The sequence below is a fragment of the Panthera onca genome, chromosome B3 (assembly GCF_046562875.1).
Source record: "Panthera onca isolate mPanOnc1 chromosome B3, mPanOnc1 haplotype 2, whole genome shotgun sequence".
Classification (NCBI taxonomy): Eukaryota; Metazoa; Chordata; class Mammalia; order Carnivora; family Felidae; genus Panthera; species Panthera onca.
In genome coordinates, this window is record NC_138344.1 from 77575626 (window position 1) to 77587658 (window position 12033).

At 34.9% G+C, this 12033-nt stretch overlaps 1 pseudogene; it reads right to left on the reverse strand.

Moving 5' to 3' along the window:
• Positions 1 to 1894: 1894 nt before the first annotated feature.
• LOC132669729 (small ribosomal subunit protein eS6 pseudogene) lies at positions 1895 to 2623 on the reverse strand (annotated as a pseudogene).
• Between the last annotated feature and the right edge of the window lie 9410 nt (positions 2624 to 12033).

The window sequence follows — 12033 nt, forward strand, 5'->3', positions numbered from 1 at the left end:
TGAGTTAGTAAATAAACAGCAATGGCAACTAAAAAACTCTTCTTTGTTAGGAAACAAGCTAGATGAGAGAACATCTTATCAGATAAATATGTGCTGAATAGAAGTTTAAAAAAAAAGCGTAGTAGGCTATTGAACTTCTATTTACCTCATTTTTACAGAAAACAACTGTGAGTTGATTCCAGCCTACATTTGAATAATGTTTGCAGTTAATTCTCCCCTGGAAACTTTGGAGCTGCTTTTTTTTTTTTTCACCCCTGAAGAAACCTACAGGTTATTAGTGAAATTTCTGGTACTGTTGGCTTCAAGTTGTTCTCTGTTGGCTGCCTCATAGACATGCTGTCCTTCATTTATGCAGATGGCACGGATGACCCACTATCAGTAGGATATTGCATCAATTAATGGCACATAATTGAGAAATAACAGATTGGGGTTAGGGGTGCAGTCCGTGAGTAGAGAGCAAAGTTTTCCCAGTCAGGAGTATACTGGCCCATATGGAAATTAAATATGTGACCTTGACTTTAATACCACCAGGATCTAATTGAGTTAACCATCTCTGTCACACAATGTCGTATAAATAACTAATATTCTTGTCATTATCACCCCATGATATCTGTTAATGTTATAAATCTCTAAGTTTCACTATTCAAATAATACTGTTTCCATGATGACATTTCTGATGGAAATGATTTTTCTTTTTACATAGTACAGATTCAGTATTGTCCTGGCACCACTTTAAACTTTTTAAAGTTATAATTATTAAATGCCCCTTTAAATCAAAATTTATAATTTAAACGGACTGCTTAAAAGACACTTGGAGAAAGTACTTCTAAATTCTAACTCACAAGAGGTACTGCATAATGGTTGCTTGTTAATAAAATAATAGCTGTCTCATTTTGGGCTTTAAGGAGACATAACACTATTGTCTTCTCATTGAATTTCAGGAACCAAATGAGGAATAAGACACAAGAGTCACTACTAATCATCCCACATAGGGGTGATCATACCAAAATGCATTTTTTTTCTATAGGCAGGCCAATTCAAAAGAGAGAAGATCTAGAAAAGACAGAAGCAAAGAAGTGGAGTTTCTTCACTCACCCTCACCAAGTGGAGTGAGGGATGAGGAAAAAATTCAGATTTCTTTTCCTGAATTCCCTTACCAAGGAAACCTGGAGAACAGACGGTCTCTCACTCCAAACATTATACTTACCTTCTCAAAGCAGATGAACAGCATGTTTGATAATATGATAAACTGTTTACGTGGGTGGCCTCACATTGTTTTCCAGGTATGTCATGAGTCAGTTTTTATTGTCTCCAAGAATAGAGGAGAGATTAGAGGCCCAAATAAGTCAGTTAATTTTCTCAAATATCAAATGAGAGGCATGATTCTGAATTCAGGACTCTCCAATTCCGAAGGCTATTTTCTTTATTTCTATAATTCTCTGCAAGTAAGTTATTATGTATAATAGCAGCAGCCAGATGCTGGCAGATGGAGTAAAATTATTTCTTCTTTTTGAATGATTTTGTAACTTCAGATTTGCAGAAATATATTCAAAGCTGCTAATAAGCTTGATAAATGCAATCCCCAGCTCCCTGTTCCTATCCCCAATTCCCTTCCACTCTCGTGTCACTTTCTCACATGTAGGAGATCCAGAGACAGGTCTAGGAATCATGTGTTAGAGAAAATAAACTCATTTCTCCCATCAGTCAGTATTGCTCCAAATACTTACTCTACATACATTATATGCAAATGTTACTATCTATCTATCTATCTATTTATCTATCATCTATCTACCTATCATCATCTATCTAATATGTCATTATCAAGCTATAGCATTTTGTTTTTTGAAGTCTGATTTTATTTGTTACTCTCAGAAAATCTCATTGTTGACTGGACTCAGACTAGAGGAGAAGCTCTCAGAGAGGACAGCCTCCATCTCTTGGCATTCTGTTCCTGGAGTTTTAATTTGGCCTCCTTCATTCACTGGGCCAAAAGTTGAGGATTTTCTGCAGCCTTGTCTTTATTTTTCTTAGTACAATGTTTCTTCAGAGCAATAGGTGAACATGTGTGTTGGCGGACACAGGAAGTAACAGGATGCTAAATCTTGGGTCCTTTGGTTCTAGGTCTCTTATCTTGGTTTACGGACTTTCTCACAACACACTGGCCAACATCATCTTTTTTAGAGAGATTGGCAAGTTTGCATATTCTGCTAGCTCTTTTGGGTCCCAGGTGATGAGGCACAGTGGTATCAGTGAGTCCAGGAATATCCTTCTCCCCTTTTGTTACAATGACCAAGTTGACAACACTGAGACTGGCACCCACAATGCAACCTCAAATAGATTTGTGCTCTTTTTCCCCAGTCCTTCTTGGTCTGTAGCAGGAATGACCCTTAATGAGCAGCAGGTAGACATGGCCATGGGCCAAGACACCCTGCTTCATGGGGAAGCATTGGTTGTCATTGCCACCACTGATTTGGACCAAGTAACCCTTCCATTCTTCACCCAGAACATCAGCAGCAACTTCTGTGGGTATGCCCTTCTCAGAAACGGTACAAGTTTTGCATTCATCATCCACTTTAAGGAGATTCTGGCAGCGAGTAGCTGGGAGACAGGTGTTCAGCTTCATCCTAAAACAGCCTGCTGCCTCTAAGGTGCCATGGAAAAGAGCAAGCTTTAGCATTCAGGCGTACCTTTGACAAGAGCTTAGCTTTTCTTTTTTTTTTATTAAAAAATTTTTTTAACATTTATTTATTTTTGAGAGACAGAGAAAGAGCATGAGTTGGGGAGGGGCAGAGAGAGAGAGGCACAGAATCTGAAGCAGGCTTCAGGATCTGAGCTGTCAGCACAGAGTCTGACAGGGGGCTTGAACTCACCAACTGCGAGATCATGACCTGAGCTGAAAGTGGGACACTTAACCTACTGAGCCACCCAGGTGCCCCAAAAACTTGGCTTTTCTGATCAACTAATTCTGTTCAACACTTGTGACATTATTGGTATCCATTTTGACTGGTAATTTATGCAAACTAGAGTTTCTTAGATAACTTCAGTCTAAAAAGTCTTTTAGGTAATCCTACCATTGTTTTTTTAACTAAAGTGTTTTGTTTTTATAAGTCCCATGTTGTGACTGACCATAGTTTCCTCATGATAAATATTAACTTGAGCATATCATGCAAATTTCTTTTCCATTTCTGAAGGTTATGTTCATTTCACATCTTCCTTGACTCTCTCAGCTATTTCCTCTGTGTTAAATATTCTTCTTCCCTTTTTGTGGGTCAGTGAAACTCCTACTCTTTATTAAAGTCTCAAAATGTTAAGCTACTCAGTAAAGATTTTTAGCTTCTTGTTTTCCCACTTCAAATTGTATCCCCTTCTATGATCAGCATTTTTACATAATACTTAATTTTCACTTGTTTCCATTCTTTCATGTACTAAAAAGAAGAGATTACATCTTAATTATTTGCCTATACATTTATTCTAGTATATTTATTGACCTATATATATTTCTTAAATTAAAGTTGCTTTCTCTTTGTTTGTCTGTTAGAGACAGAATAGTCATGTGTTGTTAGGAAAACTTCTGATTTTTATGAATTGAGTGTGCTCTCTGTTCCATCATCAGTAAAGTAATATTTGATCAAGTTTCTTCATCTTTCTTTAGCCAATGTGTACTCCACATCTCCAGTTTTATTGTCATCTTCTTAGTCCCTCAACACTAGATATTTTTAACTTATGGATAATGAGGTATTATGTCACGTGCATGTCTTTCCATCTCAAATTTTGAATTAATAGCTCTCAACAAGCTGTTTCCTCAATGCTTTGTTTTCACAACTGCATAACCATTCATTATGTTCCTCTATGGATTTTAATCCTCTTAAAACCTACTCTTTTCTAAATTTGGCATTGCCTAAATATCATAATTTGTTTTCTTTTATTATTTATTTTGATTGTAATAAAATTTCAATCCATTTACTTATTTTTCCTGGTTTCAGGAATAGAATTTAGTAATTCATCACTTATATACAACACCCTGTGCTCATTCCAAGTGCCCTCCTTAATACCCATCACCCATCTAGCCCATTTTCTCCCACCTCCCTCCATCAACTCTCAGTTTGTTCTCTATCATTAAGAGCATTTTATTATTTTTCAATCCATTTTAAGTCTATTAGTCTTTCTCATCATAATTACACAGTGATGTAATATGATAATCTGATGAGGAACAATGCAGTGCAATGTAGACATGACTAGCTCATGCAATGTCATTGTCTTCTAGGAGAACCTGGCAGAATGATTCCTTTGCTTTATATTCTCTGTCAAGCCTCTTTCTATATTAGGGAGGCTATTCTCAAATTTATGTGAATCCAGTTCAGTCCAGGTACTTGATGATTCTTAATTCTGCACAATTGCACCCTGCAAAGTTTTCTTTGAAGAAGAATGGATTAAGTCCCAGCAAACATATATATGTGTGTATGTATATATATATACATATACGTATATGTATATATACGTATATGTATATATATATATATATATGTATTTTTCCCCATCTCTGGTGATAATACTGCTCTTATAAAAACATTGACCAACATTCGAAAAGTAAGGCTTACAGCAAATTAGGGATTATAGTTCATAATTTACAAAAATTCTTCCTGCACCTTGGTGACTGATTTTACTCAAAAACAAGATGTTATAAGTTTCTGTTGTTTCCCCAAACAGTCCTAGTCAGAAACTAGTCCTTGTTAAAAAGTTATTGCAAATTGACTTCTGCTCTATTCTGCTTGTATAACTACAAGGCAATTCTATGTAATCACAACCTCCAGAGAGCTAAAATATTTCTCTGGATTATTACTTCCAAAAAAGGTAATATACCATTCACTAGGTAAGAGTAGAACTATTTATTTGCCTCTTGCAACATATATTTACACATATGTGTCTCTGTGTGTGTATATATACATACATAGAATTTTACTATATGTAAGGTATTTCAGTACCTACTACTTGAGTAATACATAGTAGTTACGAGTGGGTTCTTTCCTATCAGACTCATCATATCTCTCTTTGTTCTGCTGCTTATGCAATTCGTAACCTGGAGCAAATTATTTAATATCTCTCTCCCCCATTTTCTTATATTCAACATACAGAAAACAATATCTTCCTAGTGTTGTTACAGGCATTTCATGAGGTAATATAGGTAAAGCAAACCTTCACACACCGCTAGGATAATCTGACAGGCAGAGGGAACATAAGGATTAAAACACAGTTTCTGTCTTCCAGGACTTAAATCTACATCTGCTTATATAAACTGAAAAGAAAGAAGTTAGAGGTGTATGTTAGGATAAATAAATAAATCATATAATTGATAAATGATGACAATATTTAAACCTTTTATGTGATAACTCTCTAATACTCTTCTTCCTAAATTCTTTTCATTTAATGCAAGCATTTTAACAAAGCAATGTAAGTTCAGAAAGTACTGAAAGGTCAAAAATTTGAGGTACCACTGGCTTAAATGTAAGAAATGTTCACATGAATGTTTTTATGCTGTTCACATGTTAGGTATTTTAGCTTTTAGTATCTTTGATCATGTACTATGTAAATATGGTACTTAATAGAGAAATAAAGTAATATCAGCATATTGAGGATCAAATTTCTGGCAAATTCCTCAAAGGCAGAACTTGACAAGGAATAAGAGAGTCATAAGAATATTCACTGTGTTATATTGACCAGAGGAAAGATGGGGAAAAAATGAGAACATGACATTAAGCCCAAGCCTGGCTCAGTAACAAACAGGAAAACCTTGTCAGCGTCAAACACTGGAAAACAAAACAAAACAAAACAAAACAAAACAGTGAAATTTGGGTGGTTTTATAAGAAGAGAATTTGTATTTCCCAGAGCGTTTTTCTTACAATCTGTAACAAGTTTGATATCCTTTTTATACTAATCACAGTCTGTTCTCCTCTGTATTGCATGAGCACTTTCCTGGTCAAGTTAGGAAATTTGTGTGCAGATATCACCATTTTACAGTTAGAGAAACCCAAAGAGAAAGCATGGCAACTTTCTGAGATTCAAATTCCTATGAATTTCATGCCTTTGAGTGCAGGTTTCTTTTCTTCAAAAGACTGTGACATAGGACAGTGGCAAAGTGTTTGTAAACAGCCTCTGGCCTTGGCCAGTTGTTCCTTATGTGGAACTCTAAGGCCCTTTGTTAAGAATACTTATCATGCAATGAGTAATTAATTGTTGAAAGTACTTTACTTACTGGCTTTTTGCTCTAGTTCAAGACTTAGGTATGTGCTTCTAATGATTATGTTCAGTAATAGTTAAAATGATTTCATTACTGACAAACTTGGAGTAAGTCTGCACAGTTCATTATATCTTTTATATTATTTCACAATAAAAATTATTATTTCACAATTCATTATATCTTTTATATACTTCTAGATTCTTAGGAGTCTAGAATTGCAGCATTAAGAGACATGATGATTCTTTTCTTCTCAGTACTATCATTTGATGATAAAAGTGAATTCCTTTGGGTTTAAGGAATTTGAGCATCTTATCATGTAACACTTTGAAGTAAAAACCATGAAGTCCTCATTTTTTGTTAAGCAATGATCTGATGATGTTAATGTGTTATACATACTTTTTGGATTCTGCAGTGCATTCTTGGGAAGTTAGCAATCTGCAGTCATTCACAAATGAGAAATAAGAAGCCAAATACAAGAAGATGTTAATTTCCTAGGTTATAGGGAGATTTAATGATTAGCTGCCGGTGTACCTCAAAGCATATTGCCAGGAAGCCCAATGTATCCAAAAGGTATTCCAACTAAAGCTTAGTTCAGACCTTTCCAGTAAAGTGACATTTCTCTCTTCTCAGTAATCCTAGACTCTTTATGGGCTCATGGTAACAAAAAGGAAAGAAATCTGTGTCTTGAATAACTCAGGAGATTTGATTCCCATTGACATTAAAAGAAATGTTGACGTAGCATCTCAAATACTTCTCAAATAATAACACAATACACAAAATAATAACATGTATACTTTATAAAAAGGAAGCAAAGAAATAGGTTTGCACTGTAAAAATAATAAATTATCAAAAATAGTAACAAATATCAAAACTGTATCATCGAGGACAAAATGGTAGACTTCTATTGCTTATTGTAAGTGGCAAATATAACTACCATTTGTGTATCCTTCTTTTTAGGTTATGCTAACATAGTTAATACTTAGTTTGAGGTTGAAAGAATACCATCATCAGAGTTCTAGGTGAAATTATTAGTCATTCCAAACAAGTCGTTCCAAATATGGGGGAATACTGTACGTGGGTGATAATACAAGGAGCAGAATACAGACATGGGAAACATTGTGATGACTGCTCTCGGGGTTGTGGATATCCAAGTCATTGATGTGGCCCTAATTTGAGAAGAGTGCGGGAGTAGTGAGCATTTACAGAATAATAAAAGGGGCGGGAGTTGAAGGTGGACCGAATGGAGACGTTGCAGAGGGCATATGGATACCAAACAGTTGTGACGGAGCAGCCCAATCTGATTTCTAATGATTAGCATTCATTCTGAATTTGAGTAGATGCCGAGCAGAAATTGATGATCTTCTGTGTTGAGCATAGGAATTACGGTTGTAGGAGATTCTAAACTTCAGAGTGGGACTCCTATTTCATTTATTTGAAAGGAAATGCCAAAGTCCAAGAAAGTAAATTGTAGCTAACATAATGAAAAAGTCATTTGCTTTCAGATGGACTGTACAAATATGACGAATACCAAATTAAAATAAGCACCGCCATCTTTGCTCATTGGTATGACACGCATTCCTACTCATTCAAGGTTATCTTTCTATCCGTCATATGTGGTACCTTAGTTACCAAGGAAAAGAGACTGCTGGCTGGCCTTGTTCTGCACAGAGTACAATATAACATTGTGGAAATACTTACTCTCCCCTAAATCGGACCTTTTAGCAGGAACTAGCTATTAGACATGGTAGAAGGTTAACACCTTTTTGGTTTGCTTTCTGGTCCAGGTTTTAAACTGTTCCCTCTTCTTTTCTGTCAGCTTTTTGGAGTCTTTTTGTAAATCAAAACACAAAGACCTTGAGCCACAATCTCAAAGTTGCAATTCCATCTTTTCAACAACTTGTTATATATATTTGGCAATTCATCTCTTTGTGATTCCCTTTCTCATCCTAGAAGAGAAACTAATAACTGTCACTCACCTTCATTCTTACCCACATTGTAAAGAATCAATTATTAATGACTGCAAAGCACTTCCCAAACAGAAAGCAATAGATGTTCTTTAAAATAAGTATTTTTCATGATATAAGCTATACTGCCTCTTTGTATTTGGTAGAGATGTTCATTTATTTATGATTCATTTTATAGAAAATAAAATATTTTACTGGGGAAAAATAAATATCATCACCAAAGAAATAGTTAAAAGCTTCCAGCCAGAGTTTTCATTTTTATCTCTTTGTGTATAGACTATATGCAACAGTCCATACTTTCATTTGGTGATTTTCATAACATTGACACATAAATAAAAGGAGTTAGAACTCATATCTTGTGCGTATTTGACAAGCTCTAACAGAATTGTTTGCAAAATTTTATTGAAATCCCTGCCTTCATTTATCTTTGTTAGCACAAGCCTCAGAAACCAGTGGTATGGAATTCTTGTAAAATTTAACTCTAAGAGAATTAGGTGTGCAGGTGTTCAGAGAATAGCCTATTTTTCTAAGTAAATAAAATCTTTTGGGAGAAAATATATTATTTTTATTACCTTATGAAAGAATATCCAATTGGTTTGATTCATTTCTAAAAGAACAAACAAAAAATATATTGCCAAGAAGCAGATGAGAAACCAAGAAACAAAAATGCAATTAGTTGCCAGTAATCTCACGAACTTGAAATAGTATAACAAAGTGAAATTGCTCGAACAGCTACAACAAAGAGTGTTAGAGCTGCAATGCTTCTTAAGATTGCTATATTAAACAAGGGCATGTGCACATTTAAGCTGTATTTCAAAGATTTTGATCTGTGAGCACTTTTCTCCTTGCCGCGCGCTATCCCAAATTCATCATACAAACATTCGCACTCTGGAGAGCAGAGGGAAACTTAGGAAAGATAGTCCTTGTAAAAACTTCAAGTGTTTCTCTTTCCTCTCCACTTGGTAGGCTGGGCCTCGTGTAAACTTTCCTAGATAAATGAGTTTCAAGTGCATTTTGAAAGGTCTGTACAAAAGAAATTTAGTACTTTCCATTTTAATGGCTTGCAGTCTTGATGGAAGTTCTTTCTCTTAGCCAACCTAAACGCTTTATACAACATTTCAAGCTCACTTATTCTTGTTCTGCCCTCGGTGGCATCGGAGTACCGATCAGCACCTTCTATGTAATAATCCTTCATGTAATTGAAAACCAACTTGTTTCCCCAGCCTATTTTCCAACTTAAATAATATTAGTTCCCTTAACCTTTCCTCTGAGATTCTATTTTCCAAGCTATTAATCATGTTTATTGCTTGTCCTTAAACCTTCTTCAAGTTTTCCAAGGTCTTTTTAACTTAGTGAGTCCAGGCTTGCACACGGCACTGTGATTATGCTAGGAGAATTACTTCTCACATCGTATGCATTGTTCTTCTGTTTCTCTGTCCAGGGAGTTCGAATTGCTAATTCACCTTTGAAATGTGACTCTTAACACTCTTGTACTCCTTGCTGTTGCCTTCCTACCACCAAATCCATCGTTTCCCATATAATGATCAGAGTTTACCTTTAAGTACACTACTTTTGCCTTTAATTCTGAACGTTTCTAGTTACAAAAAACATTTTTAATTTTCTATTTCTTGTTTAAAATGGAGTGCCTGCTCACCTCGCCTTAGTACTTGTTTGTTTTTTTCAGATAGGTGTTTGAGACTTAAGATACGCATACAATTTTATATCAAAAGAGGCACTGTTATTAGATTTACAGCAGGCTAACATTTCTTTATTTGGCAGCTTTCAGCTTCTTGTGTCTTCCGGATTTTATGTGTGATTCATTTTAAAATGAAATAAAATTTAAAACATGGGCACATATTTCTTGCATAGCTGTAATCACCACAATGCTTTTCACTTCCAATATCATCATTGTTACTTCTCACAAAATTAGTATCTACAAATTTCTTAGTTGCGTATTTTAGGCTTTCTACAAACTTCTTAGTTGTATTTAGACTTTCTCTGTTCCTACAATGGAGCATATTTGGCTCCCACTAATACTTAGAGTCCTCAGCATGTTGATTCCAATCTTCCTTACATTCTTTCCTCCATTTTTTTCCAAACGAGAGCAATAGGAAATATAATTACATTTCATTTCCCTCGTATATGATTTCCTTCATGCAGTTCTGCAGATATTTTTTTATCATGCCTCACTTTCCAGTTTTTAGCCATTTTCATATGCTGTAATAAAATATACATGCATTAAACCAATATGCCACAAATGATTTTTTCTCTATCAATATTTTTTAAAAGCTAAATAGACCATCCATGCATTTTACAAACGCATCTACACAATGCAATGCATCATTTAAAAATGAGCCATATATTGTTAAATTTTTCTATAGCTACCTAATTCTGAAACTAGTTTAAAACCCATTTGTTTGCAGAAAAAAAAAAAGTTATCACCTTGTAAAAACAGAGGTGTTAAAATAATGAGGTATGGTTCCTTCCTTGCCATGGTCAAAAACCTACTGAGATTCTGTTTCCTTAAGCTAAGATTCTATTTACCTTAAGAAGAAATAGATTAAAGATTTTATTGTTTATCCCTCACCCTTTTCCACTTATTTTGAATAGTACAAATATTTTGGAATTTATGAAAACTAGAGATTCCTCTGAGTCCCTTTCCAATTCTGCTGAACATTACAATTTTTGCTTTGGCTTTAGATCATGAAGATCCTATCTTTATGTAGCTTTTGTTTAGAGAATTTTGTCTTAGCTTGATTTCTAAGAATTTGTAAGGTATGTGCAATTTTTAAAAGTATGTACGAATAGGTTGAAATAGTATGCCACATGTTCATTTAACCTTCCTAATAATTGTTGACACGGAGCATTTTAGCATAATATTTACATGGTTTATCTCACGCATACTCACAACAAGCCACAATTAGTTACTACTGTCATCATCCCTGTGTTACTAAGACATGAAGTGGGCCTGTTTCTGAACTGTTTATAAAGCCTAGAAGTGGTGATTATATGTTTCTGAACTGTTTATAAAGCCTAGAAGCTGGGATTTTGTCCCAGGTAACGAAACACTAGTGCCCATGTGCCTCTAACTGAGCCACCCAGCAGGGAAGAATTGATGTTTAAAATGCAACTGATATCACAAGACATACCTAACTGATCCATGATCAGCCGTTCAATACGGATTCTGTTAATTCTCCTTGGGGAGAAAATAAGCAAAGGTCTTCATGAGTGTTATTCTGCTGCAATTATATGTTAGTTTTCTAAATGACTTATTGTACCATTAGTTTACAAAATACAGTCACGTTTATTGTTTACATTCCTTTATAAGGATACATTGGAAATGTCTCACTGCCATTTAAAAATAAGATGAACTGATGTTACATTTCTAAACTATATATAATTTTTCAAAATAATATTGTAAAATCATAGCTTTTAAAGTAATTAAATACACATGATATACTATAATTTTACGTATCAGAAACTTTAAAAGGAATCTCTTATGTTGAATATTCTTTTTTCAATATATGAAATTTATTGTCAAATTGGTTTCCATACAACACCCAGTGGTCATCCCAAAAGGTACCCTCCTCAATACCCATCACCCACCCTCCCCTCCTTCCCACCCCCCATCAACCCTCAGTTTGTTCTCAGTTTTTAAGACTCTCTTATGCTTTGGGTCTCTCCCACTCTAACTTCTTTTTTTTTTTTTTTTTTCCTTCCCCTCCCCCATGGGTTTCTGTTAAGTTTCTCAGGATCCATATAAGAGTGAACACATATGGTATCTGTCTTTCTCTGTATGGCTTATTTCACTTAGCATCACACTCTCCAGTTCC